This window comes from Gopherus flavomarginatus, chromosome 4 (assembly GCF_025201925.1).
Source record: "Gopherus flavomarginatus isolate rGopFla2 chromosome 4, rGopFla2.mat.asm, whole genome shotgun sequence".
Taxonomy (NCBI): Eukaryota; Metazoa; Chordata; order Testudines; family Testudinidae; genus Gopherus; species Gopherus flavomarginatus.
In genome coordinates, this window is record NC_066620.1 from 47,824,177 (window position 1) to 47,849,149 (window position 24,973).

Consider the following 24,973-nt stretch of genomic DNA (forward strand, 5'->3'; position numbering starts at 1 on the left):
CCGGGGTGGGGGGGCTTTGCACTCCAGCAGATCAAAGCAAGTCCGATATAACGCGGTTTCACCTATAACGCGGTAAGATTTTTTGACTCCCAAGGACAGCGTTATATTGAGGTAGCAGTGTCATAACTTCCATACTGTGCAGGCAGCAGGTTCCTGGCCATCAGAAGTGATAGCATACACCTATTTATTCTTTGCTCTTACTTGCCCAGGAGGGGGCTGTATTCTTTATTAATGAATGCACTCTGAAGTGTTTTGCCTGCAAAGTGCCTTACCTTAAAGGATTTTTAAAGTCTCTCTGCCTTAACAGGTGCTTGACTGTGCTTCCTGCCAAAGCCCACCAAGATGCAATGGCTGGGCTGCATGCTTGAGAAGCTGTTTGGCTGCTCTAGCTGGCAATTAGTTCATCTGTCCTGCCACCACATGCAGGTTAAACACTGATGAACAGGCTCCCCAGCGTGTACAAGTTCTCTCATTTGGATACTGCATAAGAAATTACAAGTTTTAGCTGAACCACAGTCCATGTTACTGTGTTGCAGAGGGGGTGAGTACTGCTACTTGAGAAACAGGAGCTAGCTAATTAGCTGAAAAAGACCAGTGCAATTGGGGAGTTTTAATTACTACTTAAGATGCTTGAAAATGCTGTTAGAAAATTATGAGACTAGTACTGGTTGTAAAAAAATGCCAGTAATGAATGCAGCTGCACAGAGCAGTATGGGTGATGTACACAGCTCTAGACTGAGTCAAAATGTAGAACTAATGCTGCTAGGTCTTAAAAAAGAAAGACATTTCTAAATATCCTGCCAGCTAAACCTACCAGATGCTACCATTCCAGGTGCTATTAATGAAAAATGACAAAGAAGAAGGGTCAAAAGCTCCCTGTGAAGTTAAATTTGCCCCTTACTTTCATGTGCTCCTCATTGTATTTGTCTTCTGTTCTTATTTTTCTGTTTTTATAGGGACAGATCCATGCACAGTTCTGCTTGATATCAAAGGAAGTTGATAAAGGCCATGCTTTTTCTCTCTTTCATCTCTTGCTGCTTCTCACCTTTTCTCTGTAGCTACAATTATAGTGGTGGCCACCTGGTGCCAGAAAGCCCACTCGGAGTGGGATTCCTCTTGCTCCACAGAGTAGCCCCACAGCTGTCTAGTACATTGCTAAAAAAGTAGGCATTCCTAGCCAGGGACGGGCATAGTCTGGGTAGCTTGGGTGTGAGATAATTCAGAACTTCCTGGAGGTTCTCTCTACTGCTGTTTAAAGTGGGGGTGAATTGAGTCTGGAGTGGTGAACTGGGGTCTTTACAAGAACTAGTAGTTAGATACTAGGAACTGCATCCAGCTGGGACTCTGTATAGTACAGACAAAGTGAGCTCTATATAAACAGCAATAAAGAGCGGTTTGGGATCTTCTGGTTTATGTGATGTGAGCTGCCTCTGATACCAGACCAGGAACATTACATCCTGTAGGTATTCACACAACAGCCCAGAGCTAATACAGTCTATTAGGACACTATCCTGTGTTTTAAGAAGCTGAAAGTGTTTACCAAAGTGTTTAAAATGTGCTTTGTTGGTGGAGTATGTGCAAGATGAACTGCTACTGTGTTCACCATTAATAGTACATGTCTCAAATACTGTATTTCTGTATTGCTGGGGAAAAAGGTCCACACCCCCCGTGTATCCAACCTTGCATGATTAATAGAAAACGTCCGAAAAGGTTATAAATCCTATGTTGTATCTGCTTAAATGTGTGTTATCAAACCCACTTCTCTTTCAAACTTTGCACATTCCTAGTACTAGGAACACCATGTGGCTAATTTGAAACCACACCATAATATGCCTCGCTAAATTTGTCAAACAAACCCCTGCATTAGAAATAGAAGTGTGTGATACAAGACAGCATAACTCTAATGAATAATGTTACAGGGAACAAGGCTTCATAAGGAATTGCTTTTGTCACTATCTCTTTTGCAGAAGGAACCAAATCCTGCCAGGGACAAAGCATTCTAAATTGCCATTGAAATCCATAGGTGTTGAAGGTGCTCAGCATCTTGCTGGAGGCGCTCACCAACATGCAAATTCAGGCCCTTTTTCCTTGGAGAATGATCCTCTCCTACAGCAATAACTGCTTCAGCTTTATACTTTTGATTTTCTTTTAGATGGTCTTTAGTCTCTTCTGTTGTGTTTCATTCTAAACATTCAGGGTGAGTCTGCCTCCTCTTTTTTGTGAATGACATTGTCAATGCCTTGTTATATTTGTGCATTATTAGAGGTGGAACCTAGCAAAGTGCATCTCGAGTTCTGTAATTTTTATTTAGCGCTTCTAATGTTTACTTTCACCTTCTTGTAGTTGCTGTGTTTTATAATCAATAGAAAGAATTCCCTGGGTAGGGTATTGCCTTTTGTCTACCTGCTTTAAGAATATCTGATTTTTCTTCTATTAAATTTACAGTGTGTCTGCCATTAAAATGTTGCTAAAAGAACTGTGCACTGATGCAAAATATAGCAAAGTGTTGCATTTTTATTTCACAAATTATTTTTGTTATACTCCAGAAAAATTAAAGCAGATGCTTGGTGCAAGCAATTGCGGGAGACATCATACAGGGGATAGTGAGACAGTACATTAATATAAAACTCACTCAGAGAAATACAGAGAAACTGGATAGAGATTATACAGACAACAAACACACTGTTAAATAAAAATCAGGCCTTGTAGATTGATTTTCTGATGGATCAGAAGTCAAAGATGGGGAGTCTGTATATATTCTTAGTACAACTTGTTCATTTACTCTGTATACCCCAGTTGAACAGAGGTGATCATAACAGGCATGCAGGTAAACCCCTCTTTCAGAAATCTCAATCCAAAAACCACCAATGTTGAGTTTCCCAGGTAGTAACTTCTACTCTGATAACTGACTGTACTAAAAGAGATTAAGGCAGAGAGCAAACTCTTGCTGCTTGCTGTAGCTTCCCCGAAGAAAATACTTCACAAAACCAAAGTGACAGTATAACATTCCTTCACAGACAGTATGCTGCTCACTAAGAAAAAGCACGCATAATGCTATGTGTGACTGCCATCTGGTGACTCCCACCATTAAATTATTTTAGGAAAGGTGCCAAAATATGTCCTGTGTATGTGAAGCCAAAGGGACATTAGCATGCAGTAAACTGCATTGCTGAATTGCAGCCTTATTGCATTTGTACCATTTTCTACAGCAGGAGGGTACAAAGGTGAAGGTGATTTCCATTGTTTCAGTATCAGACAATTTGCTACTGCAAATTTTCAATTTGATATTCTTCTAAATCATTAAAGGCCTGATCTTGCTCAAATATCCTGCTCAGTTTTTATTCAGTCTTTACCTGAGGGTAGTCTCCCATTGCCTTCTTCACTTGGAGATTTATCACGGAACAAGGACATCGGGATAGAATGGGGCATTGTAGCAGGGTAGTCACCCTGCTCCTGCCCAAAGGGATTAAAACAGCCCGAGGAGAGGGCTGCTCTGGGAAGAGAAAAACCTAGGCTGATTGGGGAAGCAGCCTCAGATGGGGCCACGCCCCAATCAGGCCAGAGCTGGCCCTGTAAAAGTCTGTGGGCCAGAAGCTCAGACAGTCTCTCTCTGGGGGTAAAGAGGGAAGAGCCTGGCTGCCTGGAAGCTGAGAGGGTACTAAGACTGGAGCAGGGGTGGGGGAAGGCCTGGGGAGCTACAGTCTAGAAACCCTCCAGGCTGCAGGCCTTGTTAAAGACCAAAGAAGGTACTGGAGTTGCAGAGGGCAGCCCAACGGTAGGCAGAGGCAACAGGTTCAACCCCCCCGTTTGCTGGTGATGAGTGGCATTTACACTGCAGTCTGCCCCAGTGAACAGGGGCTAGATCGAGACTGGCAGGAGCCATAGTGTGAGGTGAGGTGGGGATAGAGGGTGGGGATTCCCTGGAGAGGGGAGACCCAGATTTGTGGGGGGACTGCCAGGAACAGCACCCTGTCCTGAAAGGGGCGATGGGTTCCAGGAGGGACTTGAGTCCAGCGGCAAGGAGGACACTGGCCTGCAGAGGGCACTCTGAAGCTGGAAACACTTAATTCCCTGGAAGACCAGCAGGAGGCATTGCAGGAGTGAGTCTCGCTCCGTTATAGGCACAAATAAGTAATCTCCCCATTTTTTTAACAATTTATCACATTCATATGTGAGTCAAAGTTCTTTTAAATAAAGAGACCTTAAATCTGCCCTCTTTTCTACAGTTCTTTCACAATAAATAATAATATTGTTGAGACAAGCCTAGATTTCTCCAGAGATAATTTACTAATGTTGCATCAGAAGGAATAAAAAGATGGATGTGATTAACAGTAATGTTTTAAATTCTCTCAACATGCAGTGCAGGGTACCACAAATGTTAAATTAATGAAACAGACAGTTCCTCTTTAAATGTTAAGTCAGTTTATTAAAGGATGATCTAATTATTATAATGGCTTCCAATACTAAATGAATAAAAGTGCTTGAGAAATAAATCTTTTTTTAATATTTTTTTAAACTAGCATTTAGACTAGCATTGTGGAGCTGAGCGAGAAACTTCCTTTTGTACTTATCCTGCTGGGATTATAGGGCATGTTCTTGTAATATGAGCCACTGGCCTTTAGTTCAGGGCTTTTATTCACTTACATGAGGATTAGAAATAGTAACAGAGGGGAGCACAATCCTCAAGCATTGCTCCTATTGATTTCAAAGGGAAATTAGCCTATGTAAGACTCTGTTGGAGGTGGCAGGATTTGGTCCAAATAATTATATTATCCAGAACTTTCATAGCCTCCCTAGTTTCAGTGCTTTAGACGCTATCATCTCTTAACTGCATCCCTTTACAAGTAAGAGTGAAGGCCAAGATTGTCAATGACGACTAGTGATTTTGGGAGCCTCCATTTTTTTAGTGTCCAAATTATGAATGCCAATAAAGGGGTCTGAATTTCTGAAAGTGCAGCGCACCTACCCTCTCAAAATCAGGCACCCTATAAAGGTGTCTTCAGCACCCAAACTCATGAGCCACTTTTGAAAATCTTGACCTTAACTTTCAGTTATGTAAACACTAGTTTGATCAGTGGGGTTGCACAGGTGTATCTGGAGCAAAATATTGTACTGGGGTGCATAGACAAGAACCAAAACAGGGGCTCTTTTGTCAGCATGGGTGCAGCTAGACAGATTCCATCTGTCACGTACTAAAGGAGAATCTCAGGGCTCCTAAGATCCTCAGATTAAAGTTGTGCCTCCAAATTGAAGGAAGAGTTTTGTTGCTTTTTCTGGTTCTGATGGTAGAGTCACTATGTCCCTAGAGGTTGCTGACTTACCCCTTCTCACTGTGACTCTAAAATAATTCCGAAGAGAATTTTTTCTAAACTGATTTAAATTAAACTGGTGCAACTTCTTCCTGTAGACAAGTCCTCTGGAACCTAAATCCTATGAAACTTAGGCTCTGAAGTGCCTGAGGGCTTGTCCACATGACAAAGTTGCACAGCGTGTGAATTTAAATCAGTTTAATTAAATTGGTGCAAAAGACTGTGTGGATGCTCTTATTTTAGTATAAGAATGGCTTATTGTGGTTCAGCTTGAGTTGATTAGGAACAAGTTTAAGCTAAATCTTTTGTACTGGTTGAACTATATCGGTTTAAAAGCCAGTTCAAATGATGTTGATGCAAATTTCTCATGAAGACAAATGCTAAATAACTTTTGAAAATTGTAACAGACCTTCATAGTGTCAATGCAATTTAGTTCTCCTTGTCAGCTTCTGTACTTACTCTCTCACTTCTGAAGCTGCATAGGGCTCATTTCAGTGTTTCATTTTAGGTCTGACTTCTGTGCTGCAGGCCCATATCGCCCCAGTCCCCCCCAATCTTTAGAAAAGTCATTTACGTTGTGTTCTTTTCACTGCTCATGCCAGCCAGGAGTCATTACATAGCAGCATATTGGCTTGCCTTTTCTTTAGCACAAAGGTTTACGTGCTCCGCAGTGGATGTCTCACATGCTTGTATATTATGTGACATTGTGTAAATGTCAACATAGTACATTGTTCTTGCATTGAGGAGATTCTCGGGGAGAGGCTGCTGTGACAGGGAGTTTTCTCCTGAGGTGATTTAGCCAAAGTCCTTATGCCAACTGGTAACAGGAACAGGGAGGAGGGGGAATATTGAGGAGATTTTTCAAAGAGGCAGTTAGATGCCTGATTCCTATTTAAAGGCAACAGGAGTAGGGCATATCTCCCTATACCATTAACCGAGGACCAAATTCTCCTCTCCCCCATCCTAGTTCTTTACCTCTGCAGGACAGCCTAGTTCTTGTGGGAACCATGATGGCCAGGAGGTCCCCAAACCCAGGCTATCCTGGAACACTTGTATGGGGATGGCACAGTGGGGAGGGACAAACAATATATATCATTGCAGGCTGCTTGCACTTGTGCCAGCTTCTTCTGGTTGTTGGGAGAAGGGGTGACTCAGGTGAATCTGGCTGTCCTGCTCCTCCAAATCTCAACAGCTGGAACCGTGCAGAGTCTCCACAGAAGAGCTTTCATGGTGTACCCCTGCACCATGACTCACACTGAAATCTGCATGAGCAAACTTCATTCAACCTAGTTACATGTAAGAGAATGGGCGGGGAGGAGGGGCTGAGTAAATTATGTGGCTGTGTTTGTAAATGGAAGGAGCGCTTTTCCTCATTAAAGGCCTGTTCTGAAACCAATTGAAGTCAGTGGAAAGACTTCCACTTATTCCAGTTGGCTTTGGATCAGGCTGTAAGCTGGTAGATTATTAGTATAATAATGCTATTCATTGTTATAGAGCTCTTGAGGTTCCAAACAACTTTACAAACACTTACAGATTAGGCCTCTCTCTTTGTGCCACTCTGGGAGAGATGTAAATATTATTGAACCTATTTTACAGTGGAAAACAGGATCAAAGATGTTCAGTGACCTACTCAAAGTCACACAGGGGCAAGTCCTCATCTGACTCACACTCTTTACAACTTCAGTGGAGTCATGGGGATTCATGGAACTTAAGTCATAGCAGCTTGTGGTTCACAATGAGTATGCTGGGACAAGAACCCAGGAGACACAGTCCCCTGCTCCCTGCCTAGGTAATATGTGAGCACTCTGACCACTAGGCAACACTCCTCCCTCACCATCTCTTGACTCTGTCACAGTTGACTATTTCCTGCTTTAATAAATAGCTAACCAGTATTTTCCCTTTTTTTTAGGATCCCAGCTAGCCATAATCCCCAAGTATTCCAGGATGGGTCCTTTCAGAGGACACATGAGTATCAAAAGTAGCTGTAAGTACTAAAATGAATACTTGAATGAGTACTGCAAGCTCTATATTTCAGGTGATAATATAACTATTTGTGGGACTTACATTCATTTTGTGGAAATGGCATTATTTAATGGGAAAAATTTAGTGGTTAAAGAGATAAAGCAGACAGATCCTTCACCATGAATGACTGCCCCAGCTAATGATTATACTGAACAAGTAAGATTTTGCCAGCAATCCAGCTTAGGATCTTTGCCTGGAGCAACTTTATAGGAACAATTGAAAATTTGTTCTGCATCTGAAATTTCCTTTTAAGTGTATCCCACCCCCCAGCCTTACCCCACATGCTCACTATATATGGCCACGTCCAGACTAGGAATTAAAATCGATTTTAGATACGCAACTTCAGCTACGAGAATAACGTAGCTGAAGTCGAATTTCTAAAATCGAGGTACTCACCCGTCTGGACGGCGCGGCATCGATGTCCGCGGCTCTCCGCGTCGATTCCGGAACTCCGTTCGGATTGATGGAGTTCCGGAATCGATGTAAGCGCGCTCGGGGATCGATACACCGCGTCCAGACTAGACGCGATATATCGATCCCCGAGCAATCGATTTTAACCCGCCGATGCCGCGGGTTAGTCTGGACGAGGGCTATGAGTTTAGTCCTGCAGTCCTTTCATGAAGGCAGGCAAGAAACCTCCACCAGTCCTAGTGCCTCTTGTTCAAGAGCCGGACACAGTCAGAGCCATGTACTCTCTTAGTACAGGGACTGCTGCCTGTTAAGGCCCCTAAGGTGGAGAACATGGGGGACACAGAGCAGGCCACTCCCCTCACAACAGGTTCCCCCACAGTACCCACCAAAGCTGGCCACCTGCACAGGGGAACGTATGCTGCATTCCCTGAAGGGGAATGCAGCAGACACATTGCTTTTTCACACCTGGAGAATCAGGCTGCACTATGGTTGGGAGCTGCCTCAGGCCCAGTGCCTGCCAGAGCTCCTCCTGCAGGGTTATCCCTGAAAATCTCAACAGAAATAATCACTCAGTAAGAGGGTAGCTGGGGATAATTACACAATTAAATAAAAAACCCCAAATAAGAGGCTCTACCAATGTGTATGGCAGCCATCACTGTGGTGTCTCTGCTGATAGGTCATTATTATTGTTCTGTGTACACCTAGGAGCACTAGTCGTGGACCAGGACCCTATTTTGTACAAACACAGACCAAAATGATGGACCCTGCCCCAAAGAGCTTATGATCCAAGTATACGACAAGAGACAACAGGTGAGTACAGATAGATGGGGGAGCGTAAGTCCCTATGAGACAATATAGGGATGATAGGCAGTGATCTTAGTACACCTGCTGCCTAGCCATAACCTCTTCTCTCGACTTGCATCCATTTAGTGTACACACTTCTGGGGAGGGACTGTCCGTTTGTGTGTGTGTGTGGAGTGTATCTGGCACATGGTGAGCGCTACCACAGTCTAAACAACAGTAATAAAAATAATAATAATAATGCCCTCAGTACATCCTTACGCAAAACTCTCATCCCAAGAAGCCAGTATTGAGAGTATTTCCAAGGGGACTTCACTTTTTTTTTTCTTCTGTCACAAGGAGGATTATGAAATCTAGAATCATACAAATGTAGGGCTGGAAGAGACTTTGAGAAGTCATCAAGTCCAGCTCCATGCACTGAGGTAGGACCATGTAAACCTATATGATCCCTTAAGAGGTGTTCGTCCATGTTCTTAAAAACCTGCAATGATAGGGATTCTGCACCTTCCTTTGAAAGCCAATTCCAGAGTTAGAGAGTTTTTCCTAATATCTAACCTAAATCTCCCTTGCAGCAGTTTAAGCCCCCTGCTACATGTCATAACTTCAGTAGATGTGGAGAAGAATTGATCACAATCGTCTTTATAACAGCCTTTAACATATTTGAAGACTTATGAGATCCCCCAGCATTCTTCTTTTCTTAAGCCTAAACATACCCATGGATTTTTTTTAACCTTTCCTCAGGGGTCAGGTTTTCTAAACTTTATCATTTTTTGTTGTGTACTCTCCCCTGGACTCTCTCCAATTTGTCCACATCTGTCCTAAAGTGTAGTGTCCGGAACTGGACACAGTACTCCAGTTGAGGCCTTGCTAGTACCATGTTAAGCAGGACAATTACCTCCAGTGTCTTATATACAACACTCCTGTTAATACACTCCAGAATGATATTAGCCTTTTTTGCAATTGCATCCCATTATTGACTCATTCAGTGTATGAATGACTGTAATCCACAGATCCTTTTCAACAGTACTTCCTCCTAGCCAGTTCTTTCCCATTTTGTAGTTATGCATTTGAGTTTTCCTTCCTAAAGTTAATACTTTGCACTTGTCTTCATTGAATTTCATCTTGTGGAATTAAGACCTATTCTCTAATTTGTCAGGGTCATTTTGAATTCTAATCCAGTCCTCCAAGGTGCTTGTATCCTCTCCTAGTTTGGTGTCATCAACAAATTTTATAAGCGTACTCTTCACTCTACAATTCAAGTAATTAATGAAAACTTTGAATGGTACTAGACCCAGAACTCACCCCTATGAGACCCCACTAAATACATCCTCCCAGTGTCAGTGACCATTGGTAACTATTCTTTGAGTATGGTCTTTCAACCACTTGTGCACTCACCTGAAAATAAATTTGTCTAGGCTGCATTTCCATAGTTGTTTATAAGAATGTCATGTGGAACTGTGTCAAAAACCTTACTGAAAATGAAGATATATCATATCTAATGCTTCCCCCATCCACAATCCACTAGGCCAGTAACCCTGTCAAAAGGGGAAATTAGTTTGACTTGGCATGATTTGCTCTGGACAATTCCATGCTGGCTATTCCTTATAATCCTATTATCCTCTAGGTGCTGTGACAGACTCAGGTCAGTAGGGTACAGGAGTCTGGTAGAGGGCAAATATACTGGTCACTGGCTGAATAGTTTTCTGTTCCCTGAGTGACCAGAGCAGGGGCTGCACTACAGTTATCAGGAACCTGCTAGAACCAATTCAGGCAGACAAGCTGATTAGATCACCTGCAGCCAATCAAGGCAGGTTAATCAGGGCACCTCGGTTTAAAAAGGAGCTCACTCTGGTCAGGGAGGGGGAAGCCAGAGGAGAGGAAGTGTGTGTGAGGAGCTGGGAGCAAGAGGCACAAGGAGCTGAGAGTGAGAGGGTGTGCTGCTGGAGGACTAAGGAGTACCAGCATTATCAGACACCAGGAGGAAGATCCTGTGGTGGGATAAAGAAGGTGTTTGGAGGAGGCCATGAAGAAATAGCCCAGGGAGGTGTAGTTGTCATGCAGCTGTTACAGGAGGTACTATAGACAGGTGCAATCCACAGGGCCCTGGGCTAGAACCCAGAGTAGAGGGCGGGCCCGGGTTCCCCCTAAACCTCCCAACTCCTGGTCAAACACAGGAGGAGTTGACCCAGAATGTGGGGAAGATCACTAAGGTGAGCAAGTCTGCCAGTAAGCACAGGACCCACCAAGGTAGTGGAGGAACTTTGTCACAACTGGTGTCAACGGTGGGATTTTGGTGTGCACAGCGCGGCAGAAGAAGGAGAGTGATTTTAAAAACAAAAAAGTAGAGGGTTTATTTTTTTTTCACCACAATGGATGACCTAGTACGGGCATTTATACAAGCTGTGGCGGCCCAGCAGGAAGCTACCCGTGTCCAGGCAGCTGCCCAACAGGAGGCAGTATGACTGCAACAGGAGACTAATTGCCTGCTGATGGACCAGGCTTCTCAAGACTGAGCTATGTTGCAGGAACTGGTAAACCTGGTAAAAGACCTATACAGAGCTGAACCGCGGCCATGATGGGACGCAGATCATACGGGCCAGTCATTGGCTGCAGAAAATGATGTGGGAGATTGATGTAGAGGCATACCTTCTGGCCTTTGAGAGGACAGCCCTATGGGAGGTCTGGCCTCGAGATCAGTGGTCTGGCATCCTTGCCCCATTCCTGTGTGGGGAGGCCCAGAAGGCCTACTATGATCTGCCTGAAGAGGCTGCAGCAGACTACCCTCAGCTGAAAGCAGAGATCCTGGACAGATCTGGGGTAACAACTGCAGTGTGGGCCCAGCAGTATCATGAGTGGAGATACCAGGAAAACAAAACCCTGCGGTCCCAATTGTATGACCTCATCCATCTCACACGAAAGTGGTTGCGAACAGAATCCCGGAGTCTGGAAGAGATACTAGATGTTCTGGTCATTAACCGATACATGAGGGGGCTACCGCTAGACCTTCGTGCCTGGGTAAGCCAGAACGAACCCTCCACCTATGAGGCATACCTTCTGGCCTTTGAGAGGACAGCCCTATGGGAGGCCTGGCCTCGAGATCAGTGGTCTGGCATCCTTGCCCCATTCCTGTGTGGGGAGGCCCAGAAGGCCTACTATGATCTGCCTGAAGAGATTGCAGCAGACTACCCCCAGCTGAAAGCAGAGATCCTGGACAGATCTTGGTTAACAACTGCAGTGTGGGCCCAGCAGTATCACGAGTGGAGATACCAGGAAAACAAAACCCCGCAGTCCCAATTGTATGACCTCATCCATCTCACACGAAAGTGGTTGCGAACAGAATCCCGGAGTCTGGAAGAGATACTAGATGTTCTGGTCATTAACCGATACATGAGGGGGCTACCGCTAGACCTTCGTGCCTGGGTAAGCCAGAACGAACCCTCCACCTATGATGAGGTTGTCGCACTGGTAGAAAGGCGAAGGACAGCGAGGTAGCTGACCCGACCAGTTAAGGAAGAGGCACCCTGGGTTAAACTAGCAGCACCAAGCCCCAGAGCTTGGGTAACTGGGCAACCAGGGGCTCACAGGTTGAAAAAGAGAGGGGCTGAAGGCCCACCACAAAGAGTCGAAGCACTGAGGGAGAAGAGGATCGTGATGTTAGGCTGCCCAAACCAAGAGACCGGGAAATGCCTAAGGCCCCATACAGATGTAATGCCTGCGGGGAGTGGGGACATATAGCTGCACAGTGTTCCAATGCTGAGGAGCCGATGCAGTGTAACCTGGGGAACTGGGCAGACCCATGCTCCCTAATCCACCTTGTGGGGGTCTCACTAATCCCACATATATACACCAGACAAGTAAAGCTAAATGGGGTAGAGACCACAGCACTGGTTGCTTTGGGGAATGCTATCACGCTTGTCTCGGGGAAGCTTGTGAAGTGTAATCAGCTGCTGCGGGCTAAGCGTACGGGGATAACATACGTCCATGGGACAGTTGGTTATTACCTCACCATCCCAGTAAAAATTGAGATTCAGGGGAACGCTATTGAGGTAGCAGCAGATGTAGTCCCTAATCTCTCATATCCAGTAATCATAGGGAGGGACTTACCATGGTTTGGAGACTTACTCCCAGTAGGAAGATTGGAGAAAGAGGGGAACCTTGAAGTTAGTGAGGCATCCACAGTAGACTGTCAACCCCCACTCTTCTCTGAAATATCCCCAGATTTATTTTCCATTCCCAGACAGGTTAGGAAGTCGAAAAGGAAAAGGAGGGCAGCTAAGGCCTTGGGAACCTGAATACTGGTCCAAAGCCAGAGGGTTGCTTTCGTAGGTAGGCGGACCCAAGCAGCTGAAAAGAAGGCCACCCAGGAGGGAGAAGCTCCTGAGTCTGACCCCCACCCTACCGCTTCTGAACCAGTAGAGGCAACAGAGACTGGGCCCCTAGGTCTTGGGCAGATTAGCCCCGGAAGAGGAAATTTTGGACGGGTCCAGGCTGAAACCCAAGGTACAACAACATTAAAAAAGAGATGACTGAAATAGATGGGGTCCCCGTGGAAGGGAGAACCCAGGGACCAGGACCCTACTTCATAATGAAGAAGAATCTCTTATACCGGGTTGCACCAGTACAGGGGCAGAAGGTACAGCAGATCTTAGTACCTCAAAAACACCAGAATGCTGTATTAAGTCTTGCTCATGGTCATCTTTTTGGGGGGCACTTGGGGGTAGAGAAGACCCTGACACGAGTCCTACGATGGTTCTTCTGGCTTGGAGTACATGAAGTGCGAAGGTACTGTGCGTCCTGCCCGGAGTGTCAGCTACAGTCCCCGTCCCCACCTAAGGGCACCTTTAGTACCCCTTCCAATCATAGAGGTCCCCTTTGAGCGAATAGCCATGGACCTAGTGGGACCCCTGGAGAAGACAGCTTGGGGCCACCAATATATACTTGTTGTTTTGGACTATGCTACTCGCTACCGAGAAGCCGTCCCCCTGTGGCACACGGCCTCTAAAACAATAGCCAAAGAGCTGGTGGGGATCTTTGCCTGAGTGGGGCTACCAAAGGAGATATTAACAGACCAGGGAACCCCATTTATGTCAAAGCTAATGAAGGACCTCTGTACGCTGCTCCATATACATACCCTGAGAATTTCAGTTTACCATCTGCAGACTGATGGGTTGGTAGAAAGGTTTAATCAAACCCTCGAGGCTATGATAAGGAAGGTGGTAAGTCAGGACGGAAAGGATTGGGACACCCTACTGCCCTACCTTATGTTCGCTATCTGGGAGGTACCTCAGGCCTCAACTGGGTTTTCCCCCTTCGAGTTATTGTACGGACATCACCCCTGTGGCATACTAGATATCGCCAAAGAGATTTGGGAAGAGGAACCCAATGAGGGGAGAAATATAATAGAACATGTAATACAGATGCGAGACCGAATACCCCATGTCACCCCTATTGTACGGGAACATTTGGAAAAGGCAAAATAGGCCCAGAGAACCTATTACAATCCGACAGTTCCAACCAGGGGATCGGGTGATGGTGTTGGTACCCACGGCAGAAAGCAAACTTCTGGCCCAATGGCAGGGGCCCTATGAGGTGATTGAACCCGTGGGGGAAGTAACCTACAAGGTGCGGCAGCCAGGATGCCGAAAACAAGAACTGATTTATCACATCAACCTTCTGAAACCCTGGCATGCACAAGAGGCATGCATAACTATCCAGGAAAACAAGCCTCCCAAACTGGTGACATGAGAGTGTCTCCTTATTTAACACGAGACCAGAAGAATGAGGTGTCTGAGATGATCTTCCGGAACCAAGAAGTGTTCTCGACAAAACCAGGTCGAACAACTGAGACATATCACCACATCATCACGAACCCTGGGGCCAGAATAACAATGAGGCCCTATCGGTTGCCAGCGGCCAAAAGGGAGGAAATAAAAGCAGAAGTAAAAAAAATGCTGGAGTTGGGGATCATCGAAGAATCCCACAGTCAGTGGTCCAGCCCAATCGTGCTGGTGCCCAAACCTGATGGCACTACAAGATTTTGCAACGTCTTCCGGCGACTAAACGAAGTATCCCAGTTCGACGCATACCCCATACCTCGCATAGATGAGCTAGTGGATCGTCTGGGGAGTGCCTGGTACACTAGACTTGACAAAGGGGTACTGGCAGATTTCCTTTGCATCTTCTGCAAGGGGAAAGACTGCATTCTCTACGCTAGAGGGTCTTTTTCAATATACTGTCCTCCCTTTTGGACTACATGGGGCCCCGGATTCTTTCCAGAGCCTCATGGACAAGCTATTATGCCCGCATAACAGTTATGCTGCTGCCTACTTGGACGATGTGGTCTTTCATACCCCAGACTGGGAAACCCACCTAGAGAAGGTGGAGGCAGTCCTTGATACCTTCAGGTGAGCTGGCCTTACAGCAAACCCTGCCAAGTGCGCTGTAGGGTTTACAGAGGCCAAATATCTTGGCTACATTGTGGGAAAAGGTCTGGTAAAACCCCAAGTGAACAAGTTGGTGGCCATCCAAAATTGGCCCTGACCACGTCGCAAGAAACAAGTCCGGGCATTCCTAGGTGTAGTGGGGTACTACCGACGATTTATCCCCCACTTTGCCACAAGGGCAAACCCCCTGACAGACCTAGTGAAAGCCCATGGACCTGATCTGGTGAGATGGTCTGACACAGCAGAGGAAGCATTCTTATCTCCTTCTGGACCTTAGAACAAGTCTATATATTGTTGATACATAATACAAAAGGTCCTTCCTGCCTGTCCTTTGTGAGCAACCTATACCCCTCAATACTGATATTCCAGTCATGACAGACTTATTCCGCCAAGTCTCTGTGATTCCAATTAAGTTCTAATTTAGATTATGGACTAATACTTCCAGTTCATTCCCCATATCCTTGCATTCATGTATAGACACCTAAGATGTGGAGCAGATTCCCCCACTGATTTTCCTTTTGTTGCTTCTAAGACGCTATTATAATTATCCATGTCCCCAACAACATCTAGCCTTCTCGTAAGGTTGCCTTTTTATGCTTACCTGTGGGCTTTTGTAATCTGCCCTCATTGAGCTTAGTTTAAAGCCCTCCTCACTAGGTAGGTGAGTTGGTGTGCAAAGCTATTGTTGTTCTTCTTAGTCATGTGGACGCCCCTCTCTTCCCAGCAAACCTTCTTCCCACAACAGCATCCCATGGTTGAGGAACCCAAAGCCCTCCCATCAACACTATCTGTGCAGCCATGTGTTCATCTCCAGTATTCACATGTCCCTGCCTGGGCCCTTACCCTCAACTGGAAGGATAGATGAGAACACAACCTGCCTGTAAGAGTCCTTCACACAGCTGCTCTGTGCAGGGGAATACTGAGAAGTATAATTATTGTCCATGTGGTTAAGCAGCATGGAATAACAGTCAGAGGGATGGATGAGCCTCAGCAACCGCTCTGTGACATCTCAAACATAAGCTCCAGGCATGCAGCACACCTCCTGGGTCATCATGTCCCGTTGGGAGATGGATGCCTCCCCCACCCCAGAAGGGAGTCCCAAACCACCAGCAGCCTACACCTCCTCCTCTTGGGTGCCGTGGCTGTGAGCCTCCCAGCTTTGGAGGCAGATGGCTCCTCTTTAGCCATTAAGGTCTACTCCTTACCTTCTGTTGCCAGTACAGCATATCTGTTCTTCACCTCTATGGACAGGAAACCTTTGGGGTGGGTGAGGTGGAGCACAGTCCATTGACCAAAATGGCCAGCAGCCAGTCTCCTCCCCATAGAGCAGCTGGTTCTTCTTTCTCTGGTGCTGCTGTAGTTATCTATAGTCACCTGACATCCTGTCTCAGATGTTTCCACATGCACCCTGTCGAGGAATTCCTCATGCTCCTGGATGCAACACAGACAAGCCGCCTCCTCCTGCAGCTTTCTTACCTGCTTCCTGAAGAACTCCACCAACAGACACCTCTCACACCAGATGGCTTTCCCCACCTGACTTTTGCCGTTGGGGACATGCAGGCCACATTTCCAGCGAGTCAAAACTAGGGCTTAAGTGGAAGCCTATCTGGTGGGGGGTCCACAATTGCAGGCAGAGGAAGAGCTGGCAGTGATGTCGGCGATATGCCATTTTCCTCCCATTGTGGCTTCTTTCTTGTAGAATACCTACCTTCCTGCCTTCCTCCATTGGCAACATTTCTTAGTCTCCCACTGAGAGCCTGTGTGCTTTTTAAATTATGGGACCCACACACAGCTAGGATGGGTGACTCAATCCCTCTCACTCAGCTGCTTCTAATCGCTGGCCTAGTCAATCAAAAACTGCACTGCTCTCACTTCAAAGAGCCCTGCTAGAGCTCTTCAAAGAGCCATGCTAAAAAAGCAGATAACTGTATCTTGAAGCTGAAACAAAGTGGGTGAGGTAATATCTTTTATTGGACTGACTTCTGTGGGTGAGAGAGACAAGCTTTTGAGCCACACAGAGCTCTTCTTCAGGGCTTGAAGCTAATGTTTGCGATATTATTTGAGAGATGTATTCCAGCTTCACCAGTTTTCCTTAGACTAAATTGAGCTGGAAACGACTTGTAAAATGACATAACTGTTCTAAAGAAGCAAAAGTAACTCTTCAACGATTTCCTCTTAGTCTCTCCTTTGGGAGAGTTGTTGGTGGCTTATCTAGTTTAACATGAGAAAAACAGGGCTCATTATAGGCACTATAATGTTTCCAATGCTTGGCGAACAAGCTTTGACATTAATTCTTTTTTAAATAGAAGCAACAGCTTTCACTGTGACCCAGGGGAAGTATCTTCTCGGGCAATGCATTGGGAGTTAGGCTGAAGAAAGGGGAAGTAGTTCAGTTTTTGCATAGTGACAAATCAGCTAATTTTACTGAGGATTTTTTTGTTTTGTTTTAAATCTTCAAACATTTTATTAAGTTGAGAAAATAAATGAGTTAAAAGATATTAGAGGTATCTTTAGTAGCCCCATATTAAGCCTACATTGAGATTTGCACATAGGACCCAGCAAAACACTTAAGGTGTGTAACTTTAAGCACCTGTAGTCCCATTGCTTATTGAAAAGGCAAGCAGAATTTTCAGACTCATGTTTGAACAGAGTCTAATTTCTGGATTAACTTCCATCATCTGTGTAAAGTTTGTGAATGAATTATTTTAAACATGGCTTAGTCCAATCTCTTTAAAAACTTGAGATTCAGAATTTTCTACCTAGCAATGCAGATTTAGCTAAAGGAAATCTAGAAAGCCTCCTGCCTCTATTAAATCCAACAATGATGCTGGGTATTGTTTTCTGTGGATGCAGGTACAGAATATTTCTTATCTAAAAAGGATGCATATTATTATACATCAGAAAAACTATCTAGGAAACATAGAACCAGGAATGAGCTATAAAAGACGGTTACCTTTTCTGTAGCTGGTGTTCTTCAAGATGTGTTGCTCATGTTCATTCCACAATGGGGGGGTGTGCTCACCACGTGCACCAGTGCCAGAATTTTTTCCCCTAGCAGTACCCATAGTGGAGCGCCCATAGCAACCCCTGGAGTGGTGCCTCTATGGCGCAGTATAAGGGGCGCTGCGCACTACCCCCATCCTCAGTGCCTTCTTGCCAGACAACTCCGACAGAGGGGAAGGAGAGCAGGATGTGGAATAGACATGAGCAACACATCTTGAAGAACACCAGTTACGGAAAAGCTGTCTTTTCTTCTTCGAATGGTTGCTTATGTGTATTCCACAATATGTGATTCCAAGCTATATCTGTTGGACGTGGGTAGGAGTTCACAGACTCTCAGGATGGAGTACCACCCTGCCAAACCCGGTGTCCTCCCTGGTTTGGGAGATGATCGCATAATGCAAGGTGAACGTCTGAACGGAAGACCATGTGGCAATCCTACAAATGTCCTGTACGGGGACATGGGCTAAAAAGGCAGCAATGAGGCTTGAACCCTAATTGAGTGTGCCCTTATAATCAGTGGCAGTGGGGGAGGGGGGATCCCTGCCAGGTCATAACAGGTATGAATACACGAGATGATCCAGTCGGAAAGCCGCTGAGTAGAGATTGGCTGACCCCTCATGCGCTCGGCCGAGGCGATGAACAGTTGCGAGGACTTCCTGAATGGCTTTGTCTGTTCCGGGTAAAAGGCCAGAGCCTGTCGCACAATCAGCATGTGGAGGCGGTAATCCTCACTGGACACAGGGGGCTTGGGATGGAGCACCGGCAGGAAGATGTCCTGACCTATGTGGTAGGTGGAGACCACCTTGGGGAGGAATGAAGGATGTTGTCGGACCTGGATCTTATCCTTATGGAACACTGTGTTCAGGGGTTTGCAGGTCAGGGCCCTGAGCTCTGAGACCTATCTAGCTGACATAATTGCCACAGGCTACCTTCCATGAGAAGTGCGACCAGGAGCACGTAGCCAGTGGCTCAAACGGGGGACCTGTCAACCAGGCCAGCACCAAGTTCAGGTCCCACTGTGGGACTGGGGGCCTAATGTAAGGGAAGAGACAATTCAATCCCTTGAGGAATCGACCAGTCATAGCATGGGAGAATACCATGTGTCCCTGCACCGGCAGGTGGAAGGCCAATGTGGCCGCCAAGTGCACCTTGACGGGCGAGGGCGCTAGGTCCTGGGCTTTAAGGTGAAGGAGGTAGTCTAAAATGAGTTGGATCAGAGCAGCCACAGGTGAAACGCCCCAATAAGCTGCCCACTGGGAAAACTGAGACCACAGGCCCAACACGTGGAAGGCTGTCTGCTTTCCAGGAGGACGCACTGAACCCCTTCCGAGCACGTCCTCTCCTCCTGGCCTAACCATTGAGCAGCCAAGCCGTGAGGTGGAGTGCCACTAGTTTGGGATGGAGGAGGCGGCCCTGGTCCTGGGAGAGCAGGTCCAGGACGGATAGCAATGGCCATGGCGGGACGACTTGCAGGCTCATGAGAGTCCTGTACCAATGCTGCCTGGGCCATGCCGGGGCAATCAGGAGGACCTGGGCCCTGTCCATTTTTAAACTTCTCCGAGACCTTGCTAATCAGCAGGATTGGAGGGAAGGCATAGAGAAGCTGGTCCGACCAGGATAGGAGGAAGGCATCAGAGATGGCGCCCATATCCAACTCCCCTGGAGCAGAAGCGGGGACATCAGTGGTTCTGCTGAATTGTGAACAGGGCCACCTGTGGAGTATCCCACTCTTGGAAAATCTTATGCACCATCTCTGGGTGTAGTGACCACTTGTGCTGAGATGAGAAGTCTTGGCTCAGGCATTCCTCCCACAAGTTCCAGGTGCCTGGTAAGTGGTAGGCTTGTAGGCAAATGTCATGGGCTATATATAAGTCCCGCAGCCTGAGGGCTCCTGGCAGAGGAGCGGGCCCCTCCTTGCCTGTTGATGTAAAACATCGAGACCATCTTGTCCGTGAGAACCCTAACCACTCTGCTGTCCAAGTGTGAGCGGAAGGCCGCATGCCAGCTGGACTACCCTGAGCTCCTTGACGTTTATATGCAGGGCAAGGTCCTGCACAGATGACAGACCTTGGGTCTGAACGTTCCTCACATGGACTCCCCACCCCAAGTCCAACGCGTCGGACACCAGCTCCACCAGCCTACCTCTGTACGGGATCCCATGGAGCATGTTTCCCAGGGAGGACCACCACTGTAGGGAGGCAAGCACTGATTCGGGCACTTTGAGGACTTTGTCCATCCTGTCTCTGGACTGGGGGAACACTGAGGCCAACCAGAGCTGGAGGGACCTCATCCTGAGTTTGGCCTGGCGAACCACATATGTGTACGCCAACATGTGACCCAGGAGCTGCAAGCATGCTCTGGTTGTGATCGTGGGAAACCTTGTGACTATGTCTATGAGCCCTTTTAGGGTCTTGAATCTGTTTGGTGCGAGGGAGGCTGTGGCCAATGTCGTGTCCAGGACTGCTCCAATAAACTGTATGCACTGCACTGGGACTAACATGGACTTGGTGTCATTTACCAACAGGACTAGGGTGGTACACATGCACAGGTGGAGCACCACATGAACCCGCACCTGTGACCTGGAGCTGCCCTTGACCAGCCAGTCGTCGAGATAGGGGAAGATCTGAATCCCACGATGTCTGAGTTAGACCGCCACCAGAGACATGCATTTCGTGGGCAGCGTACCAGTCCCCAGGATCCAGGGAAGGGATGATGGAGGCCAGAGAGACCATGTGAAACTTTAGCTTGATCATGTACTGGTTCAGGTCTCACAGGTCCAGGATGGACCTGAGCCTCCCCTTGGCCTTCAGGATAAGGAAATAGTGGGAGTAGTATCCCTTGTGTCTGAACTCTGCTGGCACCACTTCCACTGCTCCTAGGCCAACGAGCTGCCCAACCTCCTGCTTGAGCAGGGCCTCATGAGAGGGGTCCCCCAGGAGGGATGGGGATGGAGGATGGTTGGGTGGGGTAGAGGTAAATTGTAGGGTGTAGCCCTGGGAGATGGTGTTGAGGACCCAACTGTCTGAGGTCAGCCACGACCACTCTGGGAGAAAAGCACACAACTGGGTGGATCCCTGGTATGAATTGGTAAGTCGCCCCTGGGCTTCCCGTCAAAACTGACGTTTTCCCTCCTGTTTGTCCTTGGAAGGCCCTGCCTGGGGGGCAGACCAGGACTGCCTCTGTGAGCATTCCTTATAGTCCCAAGACTTTTTATAAGGGGGCTCATATTTAGAGAGGGTAGCCTGGGTGGGAGCCTGCTGAGGCTTAAACTTGGTCCTGGCCAGAGCCAGGACATAGAGGCCAAGTGTCTTAAGTGTTGTGCGGGAAGCTTTCAGGCCATGCAATTTCATATCTGTGCCACAAACAGGGCCTTGCCATCGAATGGAAGGTCCTGCAAGGAATTCTGTGCCTCTCTGGACAGCCCAGAGAGCAGGAGTCACAATGCCCTCTTCATGGACACCACGGAGGCCATGGACTGTGCAGCTGTAGCCGCGGCATCTGACACTGCCTGCTGGATCGCCCTGGCAGCCGCTGTACCCTCCACCAGAGCTTTGAACTCCTTCTTGTCATGCTCCTGGAGGGAGTCCTCATATTTGGGTAGACAGCCCCACAAATTGAACTCATACTGCCCCAGGAGGGCTTGATGGTTTGCCACCCTTAACTGGAAACCCGAGGACAAATAAACCTTTCTCCCAAATAAGTCCAGCCTCCTTGAGTCTTTATTTTTTGGAGTAGGGGCTGGTTGGCCCTGCTTCTTCCTGTGGTTGACCAACTCAACCACTAGGAAGTTGGGAGCAGGGTGAGTGTACAGGTAATCATGCCCCTTGGCAGGCACAAAGTACTTCCGTTCCACCCTCTTAGAGATGGGGGGCAAGAAAGCCTGAGTTTGCCACAAGGCATTTGAAATTTTCGCCACTCTTTCGTGGAATGGGAGGGCCACCCTGCCTGGCACCGAGGCCTAGAGGATTTAAAGAGGGAGTCCGAGAGCTCCTCAGCCTCCTCGGCTTGAAGGCTGAGGGTCAATGCTACCCTTTTCAACAGTTCCTGGCAGGCCTGAGAGTCCTTCTGCGGAACAGATGGAGGAGGGGCTGTAATCACCTCATCAGGGAAGGATGATGATGGGGGTGCAATACCCACCGGTGCTGCAGGTCCCACCACTTGGTCGCTATCCTGACACAGAACTGGAGATGAATGCCCCACCGAGTCCTTTCTGTGAGGCCGAGATAGAGAAGCCAGCGGTCCCTCCGAGGCACCGGCCACCAAGCGAGCCACCACCAGGGCTGCGTCGGCGGCCACAGTGCCCATTGGTACCACGGTGCCGGCCAAGGAGCCTGGTGCCACTGCACCTGCTGTGGCACTGGCAGAGCAGGATGTTCAAGCTGACTAGCCTGTCCTGTCGACTGATGACTATGAAGGGAGGCTGGGCTGGCGTACGACCTGCTGCTGTCCTGGGACCAGAAGGAGCAATGGTGTTGGGAACAATGCCGACTACGAGAGAGTGATCTCGTCATGGAGAAGTGGGAGTACCACCGGTAGCAGTTGCTCAGCGATTGGCTCCAGTGGGCAGATCCATGACGGCAAGGTGCCGGCGATCGATGCCAAGAACTGCGGGAGCGGTGCTACAGTGGGGTGGCGTCGATGCCTGTATGACGATGGGCTACAATGGCCTCTCAGAGATGAGGACCTCCAGTGCCATCTATCCTGGTCTCGACGTGGCCCACTCTCCTCGCAAGGTCTATGGTCCCTTGAGGCAGAGCAGTGCCTGGAACCCCTGCCACTCGGAACCCAGCCACACAACCTGGTGGGGGTTGATGGGGACCAACGCAGACTGCGCATGGGGCGGTCGCTGATCGGCAAATGGCATTGGGAACATTCCCTAGACTGCGAATGGTACTGATCAGGTGGCAGCTGCGGAGATCCAAGCAGTGGCTTGCCTGTGGACCGGGGAGCCAACGGTGGTGGTGCCCCTGGTACTGGCAGAGACATGATGTCCCGGGCCGCTTGCAGGGCCTCCGAGTGGGCCGGGCTGGTCTGCTCAACCTGAGTTGGAGGCCTGGAGGCAGACAGGGATCAAGAACTGCCTAACATGGGTCTAGTCTCTCCCCAGTCTAGCTATGTTTTCTTGGCGGAGAAGACCGCTTCTTAGCCTTCTTGGCATGCACTGTAGATGGGGTGCCGACTGGTGGAAGGCACTGAAGGGTCACCGTGCATGGACACCACAGTACTCGGTGCCGACTCGGAGCGATGCACTGGAGTCGGGGTCAACACCAACTCCATCAGAATGGCTCGAAGCCGAAATGTCCCTTTCCTCCTTGGTCCGAGACTTGAAGGATCTGCAAATCTTGCAGTGATCGCTGAGATGGATTTCCCTCAGACAGCGTAAACAGTCCATGTATGGATCACTCACTGGCATCAGCCGTCTGCAAGTGTTGCACAACTTAAAGCCTGGGGCAAAGGGACTGGCCCAACCCAGGCGCACTAAACTGAACTAACACTACTCTAAACTACTTTAACTACAGGTACTACTAACTATGAATGAACAAGAGTTCAATAGGAAAGCTGCAACCAAGCTGGAGCAGAGCAGTTTCAATCCACTTTCACTGGCGACAAGAAGGAATTGAGGGTGGGGGGAGTGTGCAGCGCCCCTTATACTGCACCATAGAGACGCCACTTCAGGGATCGCTAGGGGAAAACTGGCATTGGTGCACATGGCGAGCACGCACATCTATTGTGGAATGCACATGAGCAATCACTCGAAGAAAAAACAGTGATAAATGTCGCAACACTGATTCTTTTTCTCTCTCATTTTGTGATGTCTCTCAAGGAATTTATCGTAGTTTAACATGTCTTATTGCATGATGACTAATTACCCATCCTTCATAGAAGGAACTAGGGTAGATTTCTTCTGCACATCATGTTTGAAGAAAATCTCATGTCGGAAGATATGTTCTCCATCATAAATCTGGAACTAAAGTTTGATTCAAAATGACAGTGATAAAACATGTTTCTTTCATTTGGTTGATGAACCAAAAATGATTTGAAAAGCATTTAAGAGGTGACTTTGTTCTTCACTGTGCTTTTAACTGAAAATACTTTGCCACTACCCTTAGCTTCTCCACTAGAATTCTACTTTTTTGCTGTTTACAAAAGACGCTAGCAAGTCAACTTTTTTGTCCATACTTTATAATAAGGGTACTGGAATTAAACTGTCATTACAGTACAGTTACGCTGTACATATGACCCCCATTAGTATGGTATCTGAGCACTTCACCGTCTTTAATGTATTTACCCTCACAACACCCCTCTGAGGTAGGGAAGTACTACTATGACCATTTTAGAGGTAGGGAACTGAGGCACAGAGAGGCTAAATAACTTGTCTAAGGCCACACAGGAAGTTCAGGGAATTGAACCCATCAACACTTTTTATTATTTCTTATGTAGGAGCAGCATGCCCACAATTTGTCATACTGCAAGATTACAGTAATTTTTTTGATCCAAGAAAGAATCATATTTTATGAAAGACAAGAAATGAAAAGTATTATAGTCTTACCACGCTGTGTGTCTTCAGCTTCTCAAGTTCAGGGCCATAATTAATTTTGGGAAGGATGTTCCTCATGCAAATAGATTTTCCAGCCAATTTTCTCCTTCTAATATTGTTTCATTATTACACTGTTCTGCCATGCTCTCTTTTTTTTCCGGCATGTATTAAAACCAGCCTGTCACAGCAGATCAGCAATGGATTTTGGTGTTTCCCAGAAAGAAAACTACATCTTTAGTGACAAGGGTATAAGTCACCATACCTCTGTTGATTGAACTAAATGGAGCTGTACCAGTTTACATAGCTATGGCTATGGACAGATATCTACAAATATTTTGTTTTGATTATTGTAAAACATTTGCCAATGCAAGAATAAGCCTCTGTAAAAAAAATTCCTACAGTTAGCGAAACTTATGAAAAACTGTGCTTTAGATATTTTGCAGATA

At 47.1% G+C, this 24,973-nt stretch overlaps 1 pseudogene; it reads left to right on the plus strand.

The window, feature by feature from the left end:
• Positions 1-24,973, plus strand: part of LOC127049827 (spermatogenesis-associated protein 7 homolog) — a 131,209-nt pseudogene that overhangs the window by 15,588 nt on the left and 90,648 nt on the right.